Source organism: Lithobates pipiens, unplaced genomic scaffold, assembly GCF_037356315.1.
Source record: "Lithobates pipiens isolate NorthernLeopardFrog02 unplaced genomic scaffold, aLitPip1_a1.2 Scaffold_19, whole genome shotgun sequence".
NCBI lineage: Eukaryota > Metazoa > Chordata > Amphibia > Anura > Ranidae > Lithobates > Lithobates pipiens.
Genome location: NW_027507764.1, coordinates 498,074,210 through 498,100,502, shown reverse-complemented (window position 1 = coordinate 498,100,502; position 26,293 = coordinate 498,074,210).

Genomic DNA, 26,293 nt, shown 5'->3' with positions numbered 1-26,293 from the left:
ATGCCCACCAGGTGGAACTCAACGTTGGCCATGCTGCAGCGGCTGCACACGCAGCAGAGGGCCATCAATGAGTACCTGTGCGACTACGGCACCAGGACAGGGTCAGGGGAGCTCGGTTTTTTCTCACCACGCCAGTGGGGCATGATCAGGGATGCATGCACTGTCCTGTCACCGTTTGAGGAGGCCACAAGGATGGTGAGCAGTGACAGTGCATGCATCAGTGACATTGTACCTCTTGTCCACCTCTTGGAGCATACGCTGCGTGGAATAATGGACAGGGCACTTGAGGCAGAACAGAGGCAGGAAGAGGAGGACTTCCTTGCCTCTCAAGGCCCCCTTTATCCAGACAGTGTTCCTGCTGTGCCACCCATCACACAGGAAGAGGATGATGAAGAGGAGGAGGAGGATGATGATTGTGTCAGCATGGAGGTGGAGGCTGGCACTCAGCATCAGCAGCAGCAGTCTTGTACGGATGATTTACAGTCCCAAGAAACACGTGGACTTGTACGTGGCTGGGAGGAGGTAGCTGCGGATCATGTTGTCCTTAGTGACCCAGAGAACTCCGGACCGAATGCCTCAGCTAACCTACGCTGCATGGCCTCCCTGATCCTGCAAAGCCTGCGGAAGGATCCTCGTATTCTTCGGATCAAGGAGAGGGACCATTACTGGCTGGCCACTCTCCTTGATCCACGGTACAAGGGTAAGGTTGCCGACCTTATCTTGCCATCGCAGAGGGAGCAGAGGATGAGACATCTCCGGGAGGCCTTGCAGAAAGGTCTGTGCAATGCGTTCCCAGAGACTGGGAGGTTACAAACTCCTGGTCCTGGACAACGTGTTGCTGAGGCATCGGTCAGAAGGAGCGGTGGAGAAGGTGGCCGTCTGACTGATGCTTTCAGACAATTTTTTAGTCCGCAGCCCCAAGGTATGATCGGTTCCAGCACCCATCGCCAGCGTCTGATTTACATGGTTCAGGAATACCTAGGGGCAAGGTCAGACTTGGACACCTTTCCCACCGAAAATCCTCTGGCTTACTGGGTCTTGAGGATGGATCACTGGCCAGAGCTTGCACAGTATGCAATTGAGCTACTGGCCTGTCCTGCATCCAGCGTTCTTTCGGAACGCACCTTCAGTGCTGCTGGTAGCTTTGTTACCGATCACAGGGTGCGCCTGTCCACCGAATCAGTTGATCGACTGACCTTCATCAAGATGAATCAGTCTTGGATCACCCACAGCTACCAAGCACCTGAAGCTGATGTAACAGAATAATTTTTTTTTGAAATATCACATCCCTTCAAGACTGCCTATGCTGATGCTGAGTGACTGTCCTGTTATGTTGATTGTCTATCCTCTTCCTCCTCCGCTGATATGTTGGAAAAACATTTCTGGTTCTGGGTGATGCCTAAGGCCCAATTTTTCTGCCCCTGTTTAACAGGGGCGTTTAAGTACAATTTTTGATGCAATGCTTTGCAGCAGGGCTAATTCCTGCAATCAAACAAGAGTATATGGGAGAGGTTGCAGTGTGGTGGCACCAGCACCAGTGCCTAAGGCCCAATTTTTCTGCCCCTGTTTAACAGGGGCGTTTAATTACAATTTTTGATGCAATGCTTTGCAGCAGGGCTAATTCCTGCAATAAAACTAGAGTATATGGGAGAGGTTGCAGTGTGGTGGCACCAGCAGCAGTGCCTAAGGCCAAATTTTTCTGCCCCTGTTTAACAGGGACATGTAATTACAATTCTTGATATAATATTTCACAGGAGGGCCCCTTCCTGTGCCCACCCAGAGTAACGGTGAGGACTTATAGTGTTGTGGCACCAGCACCACAACCACCAAAGGTCAATTTTTCTACCACTGTTCAACAATGGCATGTAATTACAATTCTTGATATAATCGTTCACAGCAGGGCGCTCCAGCGCCCACCAAGAGTCACTTTGAGGGCTTACAATGTTGTGGCAAAACCAACACCTTGTTCCGCCATTTCTGCAGAGCATATAGGGCAGGCCCCTACTTTCAAACATCCAATTTACAAACATCTCCTACTTGCAAACGGAAGGAGACAACAGCAAGTGAGATGAAAAAAGATGGACGACAAAACAAATTATACAGGGGTGATAACCCTTCCCTATGTTTTCCAAAAAGCTTAAAAATAGTTTTTTGGACTGGAGCTACACTTTAAAAATGTACCAGTTGAAAATTACAAACAGATTCAACTTAACACAACAAACCTACACAGTCCCTGTCTTGTTTGCACCGCCTGTATACTGCTGTTCTGAGTATATAGGGCCTGGGGGCCACACGCATTTCCTTTTTTTAATATGGGTACAGGGCTCCCCTTAATATGCGTACAAGACCCAAATAGGCTGGTAATGGGCAGGGAGGGCTACCCATGCCATTTTTCTCAATGATTTTCAACCATATTGCAGGAACCAGATATAACATTAAAACCGCAAGCAGTTTTAAATGGTGTTATTTCCTTTTAATGTCATTTTGTGCAGGGACTGTTCTAAACACGGGAAACACGTGGCACTTCACAGGCATACTACAGACACCCCCCAGGCACCATATTTAAAGTAATATTTCACTTTTTTTTTCACTTTAATCGTCATTAAAATCAGTGCTCCCGCCAAAACGGCCATTTTTAAAACATTTTATGCATTGACCCATGTCCCCTGGGGCAGGAGCCAGGTCCCCAAACCCTTTTTAGGACAGTATCTTGCATATTAGCCGTTAAAATTAGCACTTTTAATTTCAAACGTTCGAGTCCCATAGACTTCAATGGGGTTCTAAAGTTCGTTCGAATTTGGGGTCCGTTCGAAAGTTCTGGTGCGAACCGAACCGGGGGGTGTTCGGCTCATCCCTATACATATCTTTGGTAAAAATAAGTGCAAATTGGTGCATATTATTTGGTCTTTGTGAAAGTTATAGAGTCCACAAGCTATGGTGCCAATATCTGAAAATTGATCACACCGGAAGTACTGACGGCCTACCTCATTTCTTGAGACCCTAACATGCCAGAAAAGTACCCCCAAGGTATTTAGAAAGAGGCATGATGAGTTTTTTGAAGTTGTCATTTTTCCCCCAATTCTTTGCAATATCAAGATTATTTTTTTTTTCACAAAATTGTCATATTATCAGGTTATTTCGCACACACAGCATATGCATACCACAAATTACACCCCAAAACACATTCTGCTATTACTCCCGAGTATGGCGATACCACACGTGTGAGACTTTTACACAGCGTGGCCACATACAGAGGCCCAACATTCAGGGAGCACCATCAGGCGTTCTGGAGCACCCAGGCCAATTCTGACATTTCTCTCCTACATGTAAAAATCATAATTTATTTGCTAGAAAATTACATAGAACCCCAAAACATTATATATGTTTTTTTTAAGCAAAGACCCTAGAGAATACAATGGTGGTCATTGCAACTTTTTATCTTGCACGGTATTTGCGCAGCAATTTTTCGAACACTTTTTTTTGGAGAAAAAAATGTTTTGTGCTTTAAAAAAAACAAAACAGTAAAGTTAGCCCAATGTTTTTGCATAATGTGAAATATGAAGTTTTGCAGAGTAGATACCTAACACGTCCCCCTTCAAAATTGCACATGCTCGTGGAATGGCGCCAAACGTCGCTACTTAGAAAATCCCCATAGGCGACACTTACATTTTTTTTACTGGTTACATGTTTTGAGTTACAAAGGAGGTCTAGAGCCAAAATTATTGCTCTCACTCTAACATTCGCAGCGATACCTCACGTGTGGTTTGAACACCATTTTCATATGTGGGTGAGACTTACGCATGCGTACGCTTCTGCATGCGAGCTCACGGGGACAGGGACACTTTAAAATTATTATTATTATTTTTTATTGTTCATTTTACTTTATTTATTTTCGTTTGAAACTTTTTTCCCCCAAAATAAATTTTTTGATCACTTTTATTCCTATTACAAGGAATGTAAATATCCCTTGTAATAGGAATATAGCATGGCAGGATCTTCTTTACAGTGAGATATGGGGTCAATAAGACCCCACATCTCACCTCTAGGCTGGGAAAGATGATTATGATAAAAAAATGATTCTGGCTTTAATCGTATTGGCGAGTCGCTAGAAGCACCGGAGGGCAGCGGGGGGGGGGGTCCCCTCTCGCCTCCTGTAAGAACGATCAAGCAGCGGAACAGCCGCTATGATCTTTCTTATGGTGTAGGGAATCGCCGGCTGAAAAAGCTGATATCTGAATGATGCCTGTAGCTGCACCCATCATTCAGATATCACCGCTCAAATTCAAGGACGTCATATGAGGGCCGGCGGGCGGGAAGTGGTTAAAATGCAAAAATGATACCCCAAAATAGATTCTCCTACTCCTCCTGAGTACGGCGATCCCACATGTGTGAGACTTCCACAGCCTGACCACATACAGAGGCCGAGTATAGCCAAGCATGGCTGGGTATCACCGAGTATTGCAGGGTATCACCGAGTATGGCTGAGCATGGCCGAATATGGCTGTGTATTGCAGAGTATCACCGGGTATGGCTGGGTATTGCAGAGTATGTCTGGGTATTGCAGGGTATCACCGAGTATGGCTGGGTATCACCCAGTATGGCTGGGTATTGCTGGGTATGGCAATTTATGGCAGAGTATTGGCAGGGCATTGCTGGGTATTGCAGAGTATTGGCAGGGTATTGCAGATTATTGCAGAGTATTGGCAGGGCATTGCTGGGTATTGCAGGGTATTGGCAGGGTATTGCAGAGTATTGGCAGGAAATTGCAGGGTTAATTGTCGGTGAGCAGCGCTGTGGGCACTACAGATCCAGCCCACAGCGCTGCTGACACCGATCTCTCCCCTCCACTGTACCAATCGGTACAGAGAGGGGAGGGAGGAACCGGCATCATAACATGACGCCGGTTTGTTTACAAGTAATCGCGCCGTCAAATGACATGGTAAACAGCCGCGATGAGAGTTAAGCAACCGCCCTGTAGCCGTCATTCGGCTATGAGCCGGTTGTTAAGTGGTTAAGAGTCTCAAAGGCAGCTTGAGCTTCGGGAGACCAGTGGAAACTAACACCCTGTTTAGTAAGTTGTGTGATGGAAGTGATAATAGCTGAAAAGTTCTTGATGAATCTGCGGTAAAAATTAGCAAATCCTACGAATCGCTGGATCCCCTTCTTATCAGTGGGAGCTGGCCAGTTTAGAATTGCCGAAAATTTCTGTGGATCCATCTCAATTCCACCGGAGGAGATGATTAATCCCAAAAACTGGATGCTTTGTTGCTCAAACTCACACTTTTCTGGTTTGGCATAGAGTCCATGTAAACGGAGACGGCAGAGAACATTCCTGACATGTTCACGATGACTTGCAAGGGAAGAGGAGAACAAACAGTATGTCGTCCAAGTAGACGATGACAAAGATGTCCAGATACGAAAAGCAGTCTTCCACTCATCTCCCTTGCGTATGCGGATAAGGTTCTAAGCACCCCTCAAGTCTAGTTTGGTAAAGAAGGAAGCAGAGCTGAGTCTCTGGAAGAGTTCTGGAACCAGGGGAAGGAGATAACGATTCTTCACTGTGATCTTATTTAGTTTGCGATAATCTACGCACGGCCGTAGAGAATGGTCGTTCTTCTCTACAAAGAATATTCCCGCCCCGGCGGGTGAAGTAGAAGGGCGGATGAACCCCTTCTGAAGACTCACGTCAATGTACTCTTTCAGGGCAACAAGTTCTTTTTTAGACAGTGGGAAAATTCGACCAAATGGAATGGCAGCCCCCGACAAGAGCTCAATGGGACAATCGTAGGCTCTGTGCGGAGGTAAGGTGTCTGCTCCTCGCTTATTGAAAACGTCCAGATATCCACGATAAGCCTCAGGCACTCTTTGGTAGAGTTCAGAATCAATGTCCATATAAAATAGTGCAGAGGGTGGCATGATGGGCTCAAACAGACAGTGCTCCTGGCAGTAAGGTGACCGATACTTGATGTTGCTCCAGCCAATCATCGGATTATGGGCCCGAAGCCATGGTAGGCCCAGAATGACAGGAAACAGCGGGGAGGAAATTGCATCTAGACGTAAAAAAGTTCCTTATGATTAGTAAGGGTCACAGTCAGTAATGGAGGGGTTTGCTTTGTTACCAGTCCAGACTTAACACAGGAGCCATCGACCAGAAATACAGTAAGTCCCTGCTTCTTAGATAGGGGAGGAATATGTTGTTGGTCTGCGAATGCCAAATCGATGAAGCAACTGCATGCCCCAGAGTCCACAATTGCTGTTGTAGATACAGTACATTTCTTCCTTGAAGCTGGAAGGTGATGGGAGGTGCCAAATGAGCAGAAGTTGCTGGAAAGACCTTCTGGGTAACTGAGGAGGCAGGGAGACGTCTGTCTTTTAGCTGGGCAGTTCTGTACATAATGGCCGGCCCCTCCATAATAGAGGCAGAGATTGCCCTGACAGCGTCGTGATCGTTCTTCAAGGGAAAGTGACGGGCGGATCAGGCCGAGTCGTGGTGATGTTTCAGCTGCCGGTCTGCAGGAAGACAACTTAACAGATGTTGACTGGGCACGAACTGAGACCTTAGGCATCATCCACACAGGCTGAGATGGACCCGTGACTTTTCTCGCCTGCGTTCTCTAAGACGGCGGTCGAGCTGGATGGACAGGGAAATTAAGTCGTCCAGTGAACTCGGCACCCCCACACGAGCCAACTCATCCTTCAGGTCCTCTAACCCCAGATGGAACTGATGTGGCAGTGCTGCGTTGTTCCAACCCGTGTCTGCACTCCAGCATTTGAAGTCCGAAACATAGTCCTTGGCCGCTCGGCGGCCTTGCTGGAGTGCATGTAGAGAGGACTCAGCAGTAGTAGTCCGTTGGGGATCCTCATGCAATAGGGACATGGCCTGGAAGAAGGACATCGTATCAAGTTGTGTGTCTTTTGCTTCTAGTAGACGATGGGCCCGGGCTTGGGGTTCGCCCTGGAGCAAGGATATGATGAACCCCACCTTGAGAAAGTCTGTGGTTGAAGCGAAAAGTAGAGCTGACAAGCGTTGCGAAATGCTCAAAACCTGGACCGATCTCCACAGAATCTTTCGGGACAGGGCACTCGTGGCTCAGGAGAAGTCATCACTGTGGTAAAGCCAGTACTGGGCACTGTCTGGGTTGATAAAATCACAGAAGATGCATCTGCAGGAGTGGCAAGCGGAGGCAGGGCCTGTACACGTTCCTCGATTTGCATAAACTTCTCCTGCAGAGTCCTTATTGCTTGTGTCAGGCCCGCAATGCTTTGGCAGACCCCAGGTACGAGAGAGGTTCCTCCTGAAGGCTCAGTCATGGCTGCTTGGTACTGTCACGTACCTGGTAGGTGAACCTGAAGTGTAGAGGAATGCCCCTCGTACAGCTCCGGCTAGTGAGCTACTGATAGTGAGACAGTAAGCCCAGGAGCACGGCGGGGTAAGAGTGCCTATAATCAGCCCAGAAGTCTGGTACCAATGGAATCCGGAACTCACAACGGGAAGCCGGATCACAGCAGATAGCAAGCCGGTGAGAAGGCAGATGGCTAGCAGACTTGGCAGCGGATAGACAGAGGTGCACCACAGGAAGCAGGAACTTCTAACAGGCTGGACAACCAGGAGCAGGGTTTGACAAGCTGGGTGGATGGCAGACAGGTGGATCAGGCAAGGCATAGTCAGGTCACATACCGCGATTAGCAACAGATGGGCAAAATCAGGCAGAACAGCAGGCAGGAGCGTAGTCAGGTCACTGGCAGGTTCAGCAACAAGAGCGAGGTAACAGGAACTGAAGACAGAGGTTGGCTCGTGGAAAGCCGAGGGTCAGGACAGGAGGCAGGCAGGAGTAGTTGGGATGAGAAGAAAAAAGAGTGGGTTGCGCTACAAAAAATTACTAAACAGAAAATACACCTACGTGAAAAAGCTCACAAAAACTTTGACTTAATAGTTTGTCTATCCTATGCGGAAAAGATTAAAATGCAAGGAAATTTGGACTATCATATAAAGATAGAAAAATGCTAAATCAGTGAAGACAGCACATATACCTTGATATAGTTCACAAAAAACACCCTTAATGGTAGTGAATACTCAAATAAATGTGAATAATAAAGAAAATAAAATACCAACTATACCTAAAGATGGAATCGTATTAGGTATCAAATAACAAATAAATATTATCGGTAAAGACACCTTAGATAATATGAATTATCATAATGTGATGTGGACCTGCAAAAAAAAAAACAGTATAACATCCAATAGCCCGTTACCTTAAAATATTAATGAAACATTGATATTTAAATTAATTATGAACATAACATAGAATATTGAAGTGTTCATAAAGTCCATATAAAGTCTCTATTTGCAAAGTATTCCACGGTGAAATAGTGACAGCATATATATCCAAAACGAACGTGACTCGTGCACAGCCTCCACCAAAGATATTATTGCCGCTTAACAAAGATGAATGGTTCCTTATTATAGAGAACCATGCAGAGCAGATGACTGATTCCCCCAGTCCAGAGTTTTCACGTATGGATGTAAAGAAACTCCGGGACCCGTTCGCCTCTCAATACACTCCCGCTCACAGGTTTACATAAAAAGTAATAAGACTCACAATAGTGTAAAACCCAAATACATTTTTAATCGAACGTAAGAGACAAATGCGCACTTACAGAAATGAAGATTAAAACGATCGTTAAGCAAATCTGAGCCGGCCGGTCTCGATTCGCGCCCAATACTGCCGTAAACAACACAAGATGGTGGCGTCAGGACGTCGCTCCTCCTCCCTACGCGTTTCGTCACTATAGGACGTGGTCACGGGGTACGGGCGGCGTCCTGACGCACCGCTTAAATAATACAAACAATAAACCAAGCCTCGGTTTGACCCCAAAGCCGAGACGGAAAACGCCATATTGGTTTAGGGAAAATAACAATAACTAGTGCTGCCGAAAGCGGCCATCCTATTGAATAGGCACACAAATTTGGAAATATAAAATGTAAATTTGAACATCTCTGTAATTCAACAAAGAATGTACATTCAATGAAAAATATATATAAAAAAAGGAAGGATAAAAAGATAATTTTTGCCCATAAAGGAATATATAGTAAGAACAAAAATATTATGATTATCAATATGGTCACCTTAAAGGGCCCAAAAAAATCCATTAAAAGAAACTTAAAGGAGGCACCATTTAAAGCTAAATAGATCAAGTGAGCCATCTAAATGAATTAACCACGTGTGTAATCCCCTCGATTCCAAGGGTCAAACCATACCTGTACGGCTCATATAAAACAGTTTTGATCTCAAATAATATATACCAATAGTAAATATAGAACATATATATATTGCGTCTATAATAACGTCCTAATGACAGAACAATAAATATATATATGGACACTAGAGACGTGCATAGCCCTAAAGTATGGAGACCTAAATAGACCCCTTAAGTAAGTTTAGCCACATATATATTTCTAGCCTAAAAGTCAGACTGTAAATATCTATTGTATTGAGTAAATGGCCATAACAGAATTAAAATAAAGTTGCACTGTATCTGTAATTACATCACAGTGGTCAACTAAAAAATATACCATACTACACCCAAGGGTTTAAAAGTAAATAAGGGACATAGGGCCATGCATGACTTCCAAAAATGGTGCATAAGAATTCAAATATAAGAAACAAAAATATAAAAATTAAATTCAAATAACAAAAATATTTTAATAAACAGAGGAAGTAAGAAAGTATGCAGTATTAAGAGTTATCAATAAAACAATTGACATCAACGTCAATGTTTAACCCGAAAGGGGTATAACTCTTTAATTTGTGTACCCAGGCCATCTCCAACCTGGAAATACTGCGAACCAAGCAACTACCTCTCCAGTTTGGCCTATATTTGTCTATGCCGAGGAACAGCGTATTTGAAGGATCCCTGTTATGAACAGATAAATAATGCTTGGAAACGGAATGTTTAGTAAACCCTTTCCTGATGTTGCTTATGTGCTCATTGATCCGGACCTGAAGAGGTCTTTTAGTCCGGCCCACATATTGCAGGCCGCACAGACATTGGAGCAAATAAACAACACTTGTGGTAGAACAAGTGATAAAAGAATCTATAGGAAAGGTTTTGGAGGTGCAGGTAGACGAAAAACTAGTGGTCCTTCTCGTAGTGCATCGATTAAGCTGGCACACCTGGCATCTTCTACATTGATAGTATCCCTTTAGCTCGGAGAACAAATTTGTTCTCTCTCTAGGGGGGTTTACAACATTAGGGGCCAATTTGTCTCTGAGGTTAGGCACACCTCTAAAGACAACCTTTGGTTTATCAGGTAAAATGGCACCTAAAACCCTATCGTTCTTTAAGATGTGCCAGTATTTATTCATAATATTCTTCACGCTAAAATGTTGGCGCGAAAAAGTAGTAATAAAAGGACATCTATAGGAACCAACACTCCCCTCATTTTTCTTTTTGGCCTCCAATAGATCTCCTCGATTGGTGCCAATAGCCTGGTCTAGAGCGTCATTAAGGAATTCAGGACTGTACCCCTTATCCAGAAACTTCTTAGCGAGGACCTCCGCCTGTGTCAAAAAGGTGCTATCCTCTGAACAATTGCGTTTAATTCTGAGGTATTGGCTTTTTGGAACTGAGTTAAGCCATGATTTGTGATGGCAGCTGTCTCGGGGTATGTAGGCATTTCTGTCTGTGGGTTTAAAGTAGGTGGAAGTGATAAACCTATCTTCCTTAACAGAAATGACCAGATCCAAAAAATGAATTTGTTCTAAACTTGCTTCATAACTAAAATGTATCCCTCTGTTATTAGTATTCAAGAAGTCCATATACTCAGAAAGAGCAGGTAGATCACCATCCCAAAGGAGGAGGACGTCATCTATATACCGGACCCAGAGGATGTCCGGTATATAGATGATGTCCTCCTCCTTTGGGATGGTGATCTACCTGCTCTTTCTGAGTATATGGACTTCTTGAATACTAATAACAGAGGGATACATTTTAGTTATGAAGCAAGTTTAGAACAAATTCATTTTTTGGATCTGGTCATTTCTGTTAAGGAAGATAGGTTTATCACTTCCACCTACTTTAAACCCACAGACAGAAATGCCTACATACCCCGAGACAGCTGCCATCACAAATCATGACTTAACTCAGTTCCAAAAAGCCAATACCTCAGAATTAAACGCAATTGTTCAGAGGATAGCACCTTTTTGACACAGGCAGAGGTCCTCACTAAGAGGTTTCTGGATAAGGGGTACAGTCCTGAATTCCTTAATGACGCTCTAGACCAGGCTATTGGCACCAATCGAGGAGATCTATTGGAGGCCAAAAAGAAAAATGAGGGGAGTGTTGGTTCCTATAGATGTCCTTTTATTACTACTTTTTCGCGCCAACATTTTAGCGTGAAGAATATTATAAATAAATACTGGCACATCTTAAAGAACGATAGGGTTTTAGGTGCCATTTTACCTGATAAACCAAAGGTTGTCTTTAGAGGTGTGCCTAACCTCAGAGACAAATTGGCCCCTAATGTTGTAAACCCCCCTAGAGAGAGAACAAATTTGTTCTCCAAGCTAAAGGGATACTATCAATGTAGAAGATGCCAGGTGTGCCAGCTTAATCGATGCACTATGAGAAGGACCACTAGTTTTTCGTCTACCTGCACCTCCAAAACCTTTCCTATAGATTCTTTTATCACTTGTTCTACCACAGGTGTTGTTTATTTGCTCCAATGTCCGTGCGGCCTGCAATATGTGGGCCGGACTAAAAGACCTCTTCAGGTCCGGATCAATGAGCACATAAGCAACATCAGGAAAGGGTTTACTAAACATTCCGTTTCCAAGCATTATTTATCTGTTCATAACAGGGATCCTTCAAATATGCTGTTCCTCGGCATAGACAAATATAGGCCAAACTGGAGAGGTAGTTGCTTGGTTCGCAGTATTTCCAGGTTGGAGATGGCCTGGGTACACAAATTAAAGAGTTATACCCCTTTCGGGTTAAACATTGACGTTGATGTCAATTGTTTTATTGATAACTCTTAATACTGCATACTTTCTTACTTCCTCTGTTTATTAAAATATTTTTGTTATTTGAATTTAATTTTTATATTTTTGTTTCTTATATTTGAATTCTTATGCACCATTTTTGGAAGTCATGCAGGGCCCTATGTCCCTTATTTACTTTTAAACCCTTGGGTGTAGTATGGTATATTTTTTAGTTGACCACTGTGATGTAATTACAGATACAGTGCAACTTTATTTTAATTCTGTTATGGCCATTTACTCAATACAATAGATATTTACAGTCTGACTTTTAGGCTAGAAATATATATGTGGCTAAACTTACTTAAGGGGTCCATTTAGGTCTCCATACTTTAGGGCTATGCACGTCTCTAGTGTCCATATATATATTTATTGTTCTGTCATTAGGACGTTATTATAAACGCAATATATATATATGTTCTATATTTACTATTGGTATATATTATTTGAGATCAAAACTGTTTTATATGAGCCGTACAGGTATGGTTTGACCCTTGGAATCGAGGGGATTACACACGTGGTTAATTCATTTAGATGGCTCACTTGATCTATTTAGCTTTAAATGGTGCCCCCTTTAAGTTTCTTTTAATGGATTTTTTTGGGCCCTTTAAGGTGACCATATTGATTATCATAATATTTTTGTTCTTACTATATATTCCTTTATGGGCAAAAATTATTTTTATCCTTCCTTTTTATATATATATTTTTCATTGAATGTACATTCTTTGTTGAATTACAGAGATGTTCAAATTTACATTTTATATTTCCAAATTTGTTTGTGTGCCTATTCAATAGGATGGCCGCTTTCGGCAGCACTAGTTATTGTTATTTTCCCTAAACCAATATGGCGTTTTCCGTCTCGGCTTTGGGGTCAAACCGAGGCTTGGTTTATTGTTTGTATTATTTAAGCGGTGCGTCAGGACGCCGCCCGTACCCCGTGACCACGTCCTATAGTGACGAAACGCGTAGGGAGGAGGAGCGACGTCCTGACGCCACCATCTTGTGTTGTTTACGGCAGTATTGGGCGCGAATCGAGACCGGCCGGCTCAGATTTGCTTAACGATCGTTTTAATCTTCATTTCTGTAAGTGCGCATTTGTCTCTTACGTTCGATTAAAAATTTATTTGGGCTTTACACTATTGTGAGTCTTATTACTTTTTATGTAAACCTGTGAGCGGGAGTGTATTGAGAGGCAAACGGGTCCCGGAGTTTCTTTACATCCATACGTGAAAACCCTGGACTGGGGGAATCAGTCATCTGCTCTGCATGGTTCTCTATAATAAGGAACCATTCATCTTTGGTAAGCGGCAGTAATATCTTTGGTGGAGGCTGTGCACGAGTCACGTTCGTTTTGGATATATATGCTGTCACTATTTCACCGTGGAATACTTTGCAAATAGAGATTTTATATGGACTTTATGAACACTTCAATAGTCTATGTTATGGTCATAATTAATTTTCATATCAATGTTTCATTAATATTTTAAGGTAACGGGCTATTGGATGTTATACTGTTTTTTTTTTGCAGGTCCACATCACATTATGATAATTCATATTATCTAAGGTGTCTTTACCGATAATATTTATTTGTTATTTGATACCTAATACGATTCCATCTTTAGGTATAGTTGGTATTTTCTTTTCTTTATTATTCACATTTATTTGAGTATTCACTACCATTAAGGGTGTTTTTTGTGAACTATATCAAGGTATATGTGCTGTCTTCACTGATTTAGCATTTTTCTATCTTTATATGATAGTCCAAATTTCCTTGCATTTTAATCTTTTCCGCATAGGATAGACAAAACTATTAAGTCAAAGTTTTTGTGAGCTTTTTCACGTAGGTGTATTTTCTGTTTAGTAATTTTTTGTAGCGCAACCCACTCTTTTTTCTTTTATGCCAAATGTAGTATAACATTTGGGTTGCTGCTCCTTTTAGTTTTTTATAATTCTTTTTGATAAGCGCGGCTTTTCCTCTTTTTTCTAGGAGTAGTTGGGAGCAAGCCGTATCGGTAACAGAAGTCAAACACATGGAAGCAGGATTCAGGTAAACGCTGTAGACCAAGCAGCAACCAGCACAACGTTTTAGCTCTGTTTAAATAGGCTGACTGGCGCCCATCATGACAACAGTGCGCGCGCGCAAACACGAGTGAATGTGCATACGCGGTCACGCACACGTGTCTATAGAGGCATCTGTGCTTGTTCTGGATTGGCACACGCGTACAGATGTGCACACCGGTATGCGCACAGGTATGCGCCTGGAGACAGCAGCTGCGCTTCGCAGATGTCTTTCCTGACAGGTCCAGTCAATATTAAAGGCGGTTCAGTGATACCAGCTGCAGTGACATCCTCCCCATGACCAGACAACACCAGACTTGATAAGGCCATTTCCACATACCAGAGGATGTCAGGAACTTTGCCTCTCTGTGTCCTCGACACTACAGAAAATTGTTCAATCAGCAGCCTGCTGCATGGTGCCTGCTCTGCAAACATCCTCCCAACAACTACCTCGAGCCCAGGAACAATCCTTCCTTCTCCTCCTTTGCACAGCTCTGGTAATGCTGGGATCTTTAGTTCAAGAACAAAACTGCAGCACAGGCTCAGTCTCTCTGGAGACTGCATGTCCTAGAAGTCCTTGCTCCTCTCAGCGGGCTTTATCCTCCCCAGTGTGCACAGCATTACATTACAGCTTCCTCTGCTCTCCATGGTGGTGGGTGAGGATTTCTTCTCTCTCTGGCTGCACACTGCCCTGGAAATGTTCTGGGTTAGGTCTCTCTCCCCTTCTCTCCTCACTGGCAGGCAAGGGGAGAAAGAACAGCTGTGTGTGAGTGGCTGCAGCACGTCTGACGCGGTTAGTGCCAGCCTGGTCTGTGCAGCTGTAGTTCAGAGTGTGCCTTGGTCATGGGCTACACAGGCCCCCCTACTTCCCCCAACTAAAAGTCTTTGGTCCCCAAAGAAGCAACAGGGCAACCAGTGGAAGAAACAAAGTATCAAACCTGACATAGGATGACATAACAGTAATCTGAACATTGAATCAATACAGACAAGGAGCAAAGTAACATTTGCTCACATGAAAGAAATAACCATAGGTCTGGCTAAATTTGTGGCATAACCTTGCAAAGGGAGCAGGCATTGTAAACTCCCAGTGGGGTATCAGAAGGCAAACCAGAGCTTGTCCATTAGTAGGAAGTATTTGGGCACTTCACTGGTGAGAGCATCTTGCATCACCTGAGATTCCCACAGCAGGCTGATTGATTGCTTTGACCCTTTGCTCTTTGAGTTCAGATATTTCTCTGACAGACACTCCTACTGCTTCTTCTGAAAACTGTGAAGACAACATATTTTCTAGATCCCAAGTTTTTATCTTCTGAGCAAGTTCAAAGGGTACCACCTCTGGCTGAGATAATTTTCTCTAAGTTTTCTTTTATGGTGTCTGATTCTTGTACACTGACCACAACAGGAGGTAGTACTCTCTCTGCCAAAGAATCACATCTGTAGGTGACAGGAGCCAACAGGTGCCTACACAGATCAGAAACTGGCTGAGGTAGTCAAGCACCTGGCCAGCTCTCAGGAGTTCTTCTGGGGTTTTGGCCAGTGCTTTACTGTATCTCCTTCTGTGGACTTGGACATTGACATTTGTAGTGGCCCACAATTGTAGCAGTTCACTGAATCTCCTAATCACTCAAGAAGAGAAGCTTGTGTCATCTTCCTAAATTGTCCGCTGATCCACTCTGCTAGCAGGCTCACCATTTTCTTTGATTGGAACACTTTCACCTTCAGTGCAGCAATTTCTGAGTAATCCACTAAACTAGTCACCCTAACTCACATAGTAGGCTCTGACCCCAGACTCTTCTTTTTTTCCTCCAACATGGCTTCCTATTCATGCATGGTTCTGATTAATTCAGGGTATCTCATGATTCTACCATCCTCTTGGGTTTTCAGTTGAATCACGATGGCTTCTAAGGGCTGAGTTCCCCTTAAAACTTGTTAGACCCAAACTTTGTTCACCTTTCTGCAGTCTATGCCTTTCTTCAGCAACAGCTGATGCAAAATCTTGTTGAGGCACTGCATGTATTCAGACAATTTCGGACACTTTGCTCTTCCGAATAACCTGACATGGGTCCTCTTAAGTTGATCCTCTTTTTCTGTGCCTGAGGAATGTCCCATTTGTCCAGGGTTTGTATGGCCTGTTCCAGACACCCTTCAAAAGTCTTCCAAACCCTGTGTATGCTTGTCTATTCTTCTCACACTGCCATAAACTCTCCCAGAGCAGTAATGAATTCAGGCCCCATCATAACCATAGGCACCGATGGTGGTAGAGAAGTTCCTTCTGTTGGCTTTGCCGGACATGCACTCTCTAGGCTGCTGTCCAGAGATCACAGCTGAACTAGAGGTCAACTGTGGATTAGCTCCTTGGACACAGGCTGTGAGTCCTCTCCTCCACTCTAGAAGTGTGCAGATGCTGGCATTTGCCTAGTCCACTTTAAAGTCCAACATTCAATGTTCTGGAGCTAATGCCATCACTGCCTGACAAATGTATTTTTCTCAGGCACATCCACAACTTCATTCAGGCCTGGTTGGCCATTTTCTTTTGTGCATCATAGAATTGCTGTGGCTGGGTCCATGGTGGCCCTAGGGTGTGTGGTAGCCATCATTCACTCAAGGAACAGGAAATCCCAGACTCAAGCCCCCTTGTGTAACATTCCTCCGAAGGAACTGCTGTTTCTTTGGTCCCCTGGTCCCAGTGCCAATGACTCTCTGAGCAGCACCAGACACACACCCAGGCTGAATATCCTTGTATTAGCGCATCACAAATTTTTTAACAATATCCTTGTATTAACACTCAATAATAAAACATAACACCAAAGACAAGGAAGAGCAGTAAATAACACTTCTACAAGTAAGCAAACAGTTACAAATAACGTGCGACTTCGTAAATACCCAACTGTCCAATGAATGTCCCAGAATCCCCTTAATGGGGGTCTTAATAAAAATTTACGGAGGTTCAGTTGGTAAGATTTTCTTCTGACAGAGGTCTGAATCTCATGTTTGTGCTATAACACATCACAGCCCCCTGTACATCAGTGTCTTCAGCCTATTCTTCACAACATAGCACCCTTTTTACATCACTGTCTTAAACCCCCCTTCACATCACAGCTCCCCCCTTTACATCAGTGTCCACAGGCCCCCTTTTACATCACAAACCCCCTTCACATCACTATCCCCCATTCATTTGCAGCCTCCTCTGCACAACCCTACCAGGGCAGAGGCACTTATTAGCTGGGTGTTCTTTCCCAGGTCTGCCGCCCTGCTGACGCTATTATCATCATAGCCTGCAGCAACGGGGGGTGCTGCAGCTCTGGGCAGAAGATAGGAGTGGCCCAACTTATGTTATGCAAGTGATTACCCCGCTTGTTATTTGAAAAGACTCCCACTCTCTGTGCAGATGTGCCACATCTCCCGCCCCCACCCAGTGTAACGAGGATAGCGGCAGCCAGGTGCTAGACCCGGGGGAGAACATCTAGCTATTAAGTGGCACGACCATGGTCCAGACAGAACTGTCACTCAATCCAGACTGCAGTCCCCCATTAAGTGATCCCTGCTCTATAACATCCTCCCAACCAATGCACCCAACTCAGGAACAGTCCTTCCTTTCCTCCTCTGCAGAGCTTTGGTATTGCTGGTGTCTGTAGTCCCAGAGCCAATCTGCAACACAGGCTCAGTTTCCCTGAGAACTACAGTACGTCCCCCACAAGTCATATCAAACTAAAAGCAGTGTTGCATTACTCCTAAAAGTACAGTATATAGCTACTTTTAACACAGCTATTAAAAACATACTGTAAGCCCCTGTACAAACGGTCGGAGATTTTGACAACCAAATCCGTCGGATTTTCTCCGTCGGATTTTGTCCATCGGATCTTGTCTGAAACTGTTGCATACACACGGTCCGACTAAGTTGTAGAAAAATCCGATCTTTCAGAACGTGATGACGTAATTTCGTTACGATGGGACTACATTCAGGCTAGTAGCTAATAGCTTTGATGTAGGAATTTGATCTGAGCATGCGTGGCACTTGGTCCGATCAAAATTCGCTACACATGATCGGAGTATGTCTGACCGGCTCAGTTGGTCGGGAAATATTTCCAACATGTTGGAAAATTGGGTCCGACATATATTCAGACGGAATCAGTCCGATGCATACCACACACAGTCGGATTATCCGACGACACGGTCCGATAGGACACATTCCGACGGATTCTCCGACCGTGTGTACAAGGGCTAAGTGTCACCATTATAATCTCCTCAAATGTGTATAAATAATAAGGCATAAAACACCCCAATTTTTTTTGTTATTAAATAAAAGTCCAATAAAAAAGTTCATCAATAATTCTATCATATAATAATAAATCAATAATTCTCATATTCAGTACTTTTAAATATACTTTTAAATATATTCTCCATCAAAAAGTGTAGCGCTTCAGCATGCCAGTGGACTTATTTAAATATACAGGTCGCTTATATAAAGCGCATATTGCGCTTTATCCAATTGTAATATCTCCACTCCTCATATACTCCAATATCTCCAATAGATGATAATTAGACATGTTCTCTTTAACCACTTCAATACAGGGCATTTATACAGCTTCCTTACCAGACCAATTTTTAGCTTTCAGCGCTCTCACACTTTGAATGCCAGTTACTCAGTCATGCAACACTGTACTCAAAGTTTTTATCATTTTTTTCATACAAATAGAGCTTTCTTTTGGTGGTATTTAATCACCACTGGGTTTTTTATTTTTTGCGGCATAAGTGAAAAGAGCGAAAATTTTGAAAAAAACACACTTTTTTTAGTTTCTATGATAAAATTTTGCAAATAAGTCATTTTTGTTCATAAATTTGGGCCAAAATGTATACGGCTACATCTCTTTGGTAAGAATAAACCAAATTAGTGGATATTATTTAGTCTCTTTGAAAGTTATAGAGTCTACAAGCTATGGTGCAAATCATTGAAAATTTATCACATCTGATCACACCTAATGTCAGGAAAGTACAAATACCCCCAAATGACCCCTTTTTGAAAAGTAGATAGTCAAAGGTATTTAGTAAGAGGCATGGTGAGTTTTTTGAAGTTGTAATTGTTTCCCACAATTCTTGGGAAAAAGAAGAATGCTTTTGTTTTTTTTACAAAATTGTCATAATAACAAGTTATTTCTCATACACAGCATATGCATACTTCCAATTACACCCCAAAATACATTCTGCAACTCTTCCCGAGTATGGCAATACCACATGTGTGGGACTTTTACACAGGCTGGCCACACAGAGAAGTCCAAAATGCAGGGAGCACCGTAAGGGGTTCTAGGAGCATAAATTACACCTCTAATTTCCTAACGACCTATTACATTTGTGAAGGCCCTGGAGCACCAGGACAGTAGAATTACCCACAAAATTACCCCATTTTGGAAAACAAACACCCCAACGTATATTCTATGAGGCATAATGAGTCTTTTGAACAGTTAATTTTTTTCCACAAGTCTTCGGAAAACATGGAAAGAAAATGAAAACATTTTTTTTTACACAAAGTGGTCAGTTTATAAGATATTTCTAACTCAAAGCATGTATATAGCAAAAATTACACCCCAAAATACATTCTGCTACTCATCTTGAGTATGGCGATACCACATGTGTCTGACTTTTACACATCGTGTCCACATACAAAGGCCCAACATGCAGGGAGCACCGTTAGGTGTTCTAGGAGCATAAATTACACCTCTAAACGACCTATTACATTTGTGAAGGCCCTGGAGCACCAGGACAATGGAATTACCCACGAAATGACCCCATTTTGGAAAACAAACACCCAAAGTATATTCTATGAGTCTTTTGAGCGGTACATTTTTTTACACAAGTCTTTAGAAAACATGGAAAGAAAATAAATTTTTTTTTTTTTTTTTTTTACACAAAGTTGTTCATTTATAAGATATTTCTAACACATAGCATGTATATAGCAAAAATTACACCCCAAAGCACATTCTGCTACTCCTCCTGAGTATTGCGATACCACATGTGTGAGACTTTTACACAGCCTGGCCATATACAGAGGTCCAACATGGAAGTGGTACCTTCAGGCGTTCTAGGAGCATAAATTACACATCTCATTTCGTTCCTACCTATCACACTTTTGAAGCACCAGGACAATAGAATTACCCACAAAATGACCCCATTTTGGAAAGCAAATACCCCAATGTGTATTCTATGAGGCATGGGCTGCAAATAGGTACTCGGGTACTCAGACGGGCTGGTGACAGGTACTCTGGTACGCCGATGGGCTGGTGACAGGTACTTGGGTATTCCGACGGGCTGGTGACAGGTACTTGGGTACTCCAACGGGCTGGTGACAGGCATTCGGGTACTCAGATGAACAGTGACAGGTACTCGGGTACTCAGATGGGCTGTGACAGGTACTCGGGTACTCAGGTACTCAGATGGACTGTGACAGGTACTCAGGTACTCGGGTACTCAGATGGGCTGGGACAGCTACTCAGATGGGCTGGGACAGCTACTCAGATGGGCTGGGACAGCTACTCAGATGGGCTGGGACAGCTACTCGGGTACTCAGATTGGCTGGGACAGGTACTCGGATACTTAGATGGACTGTGACAGGTACTCAGATGGGCTGTGACAGGTACTCAGATGGGCTGTGACAGGTACTCGGGTACTCAGATGGGCTGACAGGTACTCGGGTACTCAGATGGGCTGACAGGTACTCGGGTACTCAGATGGGCTGACAGGTACTCGGGTACTCAGATGGGCTGACAGGTACTCGGGTACTCCGGCTGGTGACAGGCATTCGGGTACTCAGATGAACTGTGACAGGTACTCGGGTACTCAGATGAACTGTGACAGGTACTCGGGTACTCAGATGAACTGTGACAGGTACTCGGGTACTCAGATGAACTGTGACAGGTACTCGGGTACTCAAATGAACTGTGACAGGTACTCGGGTACTCAAATGAACTGTGACAGGTACTCGGGTACTCAGATGGGCTGGGACAGGTACTCAGATGGGCTGGGACAGGTACTCAGATGGGCTGGGACAGGTACTCAGATGGGCTGGGACAGGTACTCAGATGGGCTGGGACAGGTACTCGGGTACTCAGATGGGCTGGGACAGGTACTCGGGTACTCAGATGAACTGTGACAGGTACTCGGGTACTCAGATGAACTGTGACAGGTCCTCAGGTACTCAGATGGGCTGTGACAGGTACACAGGTACTCAGATGGGCTGTGACAGGTACACAGGTACTCAGGTACTCAGATGGACTGTGACAGGTGCTCAGGTACTCAGATGGGCCGTGACAGGTACTCGGGTACACAGATGGGCTGGGACAGGTACTCAGGTACTCAGATGGGCTGGCAGGTAATCGGGTACTCAGATGGGCTGTGATGGGTGATGACAGTTACTTTGATGGGTGGTGACAGGTCCTCTTTATGGGGGGGGGGGGGGGGTAATCAGTGTGTACACTGAGCGGTAACGAGATGTTACCGCAATCTCCTCCTCACACACGATCAGTGTGTGAGGAAGAGAACCCGGTAAACATCTCGTTACCGCGGTTTGTTTACATTCTGTGACCGGCTGTCATTGGACACAGCCGGTCACGTGGTAAAGAGCCAATTTCATTGGCTCTTTACTGCGATCGGGGTTGAGCTGTGTCAGGGTGACAAGCCGCATCCCCGATTGGCGCTCTGCACGCGCCCTAGGCATGTGCACAAGCCCTATAACGGCACAGTACATGTGACCGGCTGTGATTGGATACGGCCGGTCACATGTATCGGGGGGGGGTCGATGGGGATGGAAACCACACAGATCGGGGGTTGGGCTGTGTCCGAGGGACACAGCTCATCCACGATCGCCGCGCTGCGGGCCCCCAGGAGTGGCGAAATACCAAGGCCATCATATGATGTCCACCCAGGATGGGAGATCCCATCTGTGGCCGTCATATGACTATGGCCGGGTATTGAAGTGGTTAAATCATAGGCGTCCTTTCATATCACTATATAAAATGCTCAAAGAGGAAAGAAAAGGTACCTTCACTAGCACAGTACCTTTTATTAATACTTAAAAATATAAATTTACAATATAGCACACTCGCATAATAAAATTGAGTCAGACTCTTTATCAGCATTAAAGTGGTTGTAAACTCTCCCCTACAACTTTGTCCCATCTAAATCAGCATAAAAAACCCTAATGAACACTGCTTGTAGATATCTCCTTACTTGCTTAGTATTGTTGTAATCCTTTTTTGTTCTTTAGAATGACGTCACTGAGCATGCCCAGATCTCCCCTGATTTACGGCACACTCTCTATGTCTTATCTATCTGTTATCAGGACTTCCTACGGCACACAGCACTGAACTCCCAGGAGGCTGCTAATCACTCAGAGCTTCCTCCTACACACCATGTGACATGACATACAGTGTAAAGCAGGGCATGGGACAGCAGTACTGCAGTCTTATCAGCTGAAGCGGATAGGACTCATACAGGCACTAGGTAATCAGCACAAGTAAATACTATGAAATAAACAAGTCAGCTATGAACAGGGAAGCAGGGTTGCCATAGAAACGTTGGATTGAGAAGGAGGCTTGGTTAACAGTACAGGAAGTGTTCAATGTAAGGGCAGAAATACACTCCACTGTGGACTCAGAAAACAATACTTAAGATGGCGCTGCCTAACCCCTGGAAACAAGTTTTTTAAAGTTTCTTTAAACAGTAAGTAATATGCGATTTGGGCTGGATTACATTGGTTATACTTTGATAATTACTTATTATAATGGACTTATGAAAAGAAGCATCAGAGTGGGAGAGTTTACTTCCTCTTTAAAACACTCTTCCAGTTTCGACTACTGACCAGAAGTGACATCACCTGCTGCGTTACATCACTTGCCCACATGGGCAAGTGAGGTGATGTGTAGGGCAGAGCCGGGTTATGTCACTTCCAGTCCGAAGCCGAAACTGGACGTGCATTTGATTCATATTTTATGCTCAATTTAGATCAGATTCCAAATAAGTTGATCAGCCAGGGCAGAACATTATCGCTCGTTTTGCATTGATCTGCAGCACTAAGATATTTTGTTCATCAGTACGATCGGATTTCTATAGATCAGATTGTGAGATTATGTGATAGAAACAGAAAAGGCAATCGATAGCTAAAATATTGTAATTTACAATTCCAAATTTTCGATCAAAATCCACTTCTCTATGTGTGGCATATCAATCAAATGAGGTATTGCCTATTAAGTAATTATTCCTGTGATGAGAGAATGATTGGAAAATAAATCAATAATTTATCAAAGCGTGCATGGCCATCATATAATAAACACGTACTTGGGTGAATTTCTAAAGTCATACCAGCTTCAAGTTGGAACAGGACAGGCCACACCATCCTTGAAAATCCCACAAACAGAAATCCAAGTGTGATTGGCTTTTTGACCCTGGTGGGTGGGGCTTTTTGTGACGTTATTATCCTTGGAAAACCCTCAGATTCTCTCTGCATAAGGTGTGTTTTTTTGTACAGATAGTATACATTGCCCAAACACTGATTAGGGGTGGCCGATACCACATTCAACCAGACTTTACAAAGCGATTGTGGCAATTCCACAATGGAGCAGTCAGGTTTGTTGTATGACAACATGAACAGCTCACCAATACTTGTCCTGTGGTCAGCCCCTTCTATATATAGGCTGATTGGTTAGTATAAGCCACAGTAGCGGTTTTCTAAAACAGTAGCTCCCCACATTGGGGTCGCATACCTCCATGGGTACGGTCAAAAAATGTAGTATTCGTGCCACCCAACAATCTAGTGTAGCACTACCCTCGAAGCCACTGGTTATGATGGGGTCTTTGTTCTTGGTGTCAACCTTCTCAAAACTCCAACCCTGCTAACACTCCAGTTTGAATGTGGAAAACAGTCAATCACAGTGAGAAAACTTGACAAACCAATAACAGTGTTTAAAATCAGTTACTGGAAAGTAAAATTATTGTATTATCACTCAGTTTGGTTAGAAGTCATATTTCAAAAGGCTGATCATCATAACTAGTGATGGACGAACTTCCGACGGGACGTTTCGCGAACGCGGCCGATAGTTCGCGAACCGTAACGTTTGCGGCGGGCCCCATTGACTTCAATGGAAGGCGAACTTTGCAAACCTACAGGTCAAATTTGTAGCCACAAAATAATTACTAGCTGTGCAAACATAGTCCCACCACATGGCCAATGACATAACACATGTATGAGGTGAATCTGGGATCGACAACTACAAGTATTCTTTTTTTATATGTGAAATTGTGACAATTCAGGACTGTGGAGCACATGAAGGCAATGAAGGAGAGGGAAGGTCAGGGTAGGCAAAGAAGAGGGTACAGGAGATGATCAAACGCACCGTGACATACAGCAATGACACCTGCACCGTGATGGAGTGATCTGACACCAGCACCGTGATATACAGCACTGACACCAGCACCGTGATAGAGAGCACTGACATCAGCAGCGTGACATACAGCAATGACACCTGCACCGTGATATACAGCACTGACACCAGCACCGTGATATACAGCACTGACACCTGCACCGTGATATACAGCACTGACACCTGCACCGTAAGCAGCCCCAGGAGGAAGTCAGCATAGCACAGGGATGGTGGAATCCCCTCATAATGAGCATAGCACAGGGATGGTGGGAGCCCCTCATAATATGCACGGCAGAGGTACAGCCCCAGGAGGAAGTCAGCACAGCACAGGGATGGTGGGAGCCCCTCATAATAAGCAGCCCCAGGAGGATGTCAGCACAGCACAGGGATGGTGGGAGCCCCTCATATTAAGCAGCCCCAGGAGGAAGTCAGCACAGCACAGGGATGGTGGGAGCCCCTCATAATGAGCATAGCACAGGGATGGTGGGAGCCCCTCATAATATGCACAGCAGAGGTACAGCCCCAGGAGGAAGTCAGCACAGCACAGGGATGGTGGGAGCCCCTCATAATAAGCAGCCCCAGGAGGAAGTCAGCACAGTACAGGGATGGTGGGAGCCCCTCATAATAAGCAGCCCCAGTAGAAATATGACACCGCTCAACCTCTTCAAAGAGGAGGGTACGGGCATATAGTACGGTGTGCTTTTTTTGGACAAGGAAGTGAGCCAAATGAAATAAGAAGGTCTGTGTGCTCGATTAAAAAAATCGTTTATAGACATATACATGGTCTACTGGTCACATGTGTTGAATTCCTCCGAGATCCATGCCTCATTCATTTTTAGAAATGTGAGGTAGTTAACACTGTCATGAGCTAGGCGAGTACGCTTATCGGTCACGATCCCCCCTGCTGTACTGAACGTCCTTTCGGACAGGACACTGGATGAGGGGCAAGCCAACAGTTCGATTGCAAATTGGGCAAGCTCTGGCCAGAGGTCAAGCCTGCCCACCCAGTAGTCCAGGGGTTCATCACTCCTCAGAGCATCCACATCGGCCGTTAACCCGATGTAGTCGGACACCTGACGGTCTAGGCCAGTGATGGCGAACCTTGGCACCCCAGATGTTTTGGAACTACATTTCCCATGATGCTCAACTACACTGCAGAGTGGCTGAGCATCATGGGAAATGTAGTTCCAAAACATCTGGAGTGCCAAGGTTCGCCATCACTGGTCTAGGTGTTCCCTGATGCTGGATCCGGATGACACCTGTCGATGGGTCGGCTGAAAGAATGACCTCATATCCGAAGTCACCAACACATCTTCAAACCAGCCTCTTCTTGCAGGCGCTGTTGGATTGGTACTCGCAACTCCTTCTCTGGGAGTGGGAATTGCTCCTCTGCCAGCGCACGCAAAAGCAGAATGCAGCATTTCTCGAAGCAAGGCCTGGAAGTGCTCCATTCTGACAGCCCTCTGTGACGGCGGTAACATTTCCGCCATTTTGTGTTTGTACCGGGGGTCTAAGTACGTTGCCACCCAGTACTGGTCCTTGACCCTTATGCTTTTTATACGGGGGTCCCTATTAAAACACTGGAGCATGAAGGCCCCCATTTGCACTAAACTGGAAGCGGTGTGGTGGCCTGGCTCCTGATCATTCAGGATAATGTCGTCCTCTTCATTCTCCTCTCCCCATCCACGCACAACAACAGGGATCCCAGAAAGGTTTAAAGCATGCTCTTCTTGCTCCTCCTCATCCGCCCCGGCACCATCCTCCTCTGACTCCTCTTCAGACTCCTGT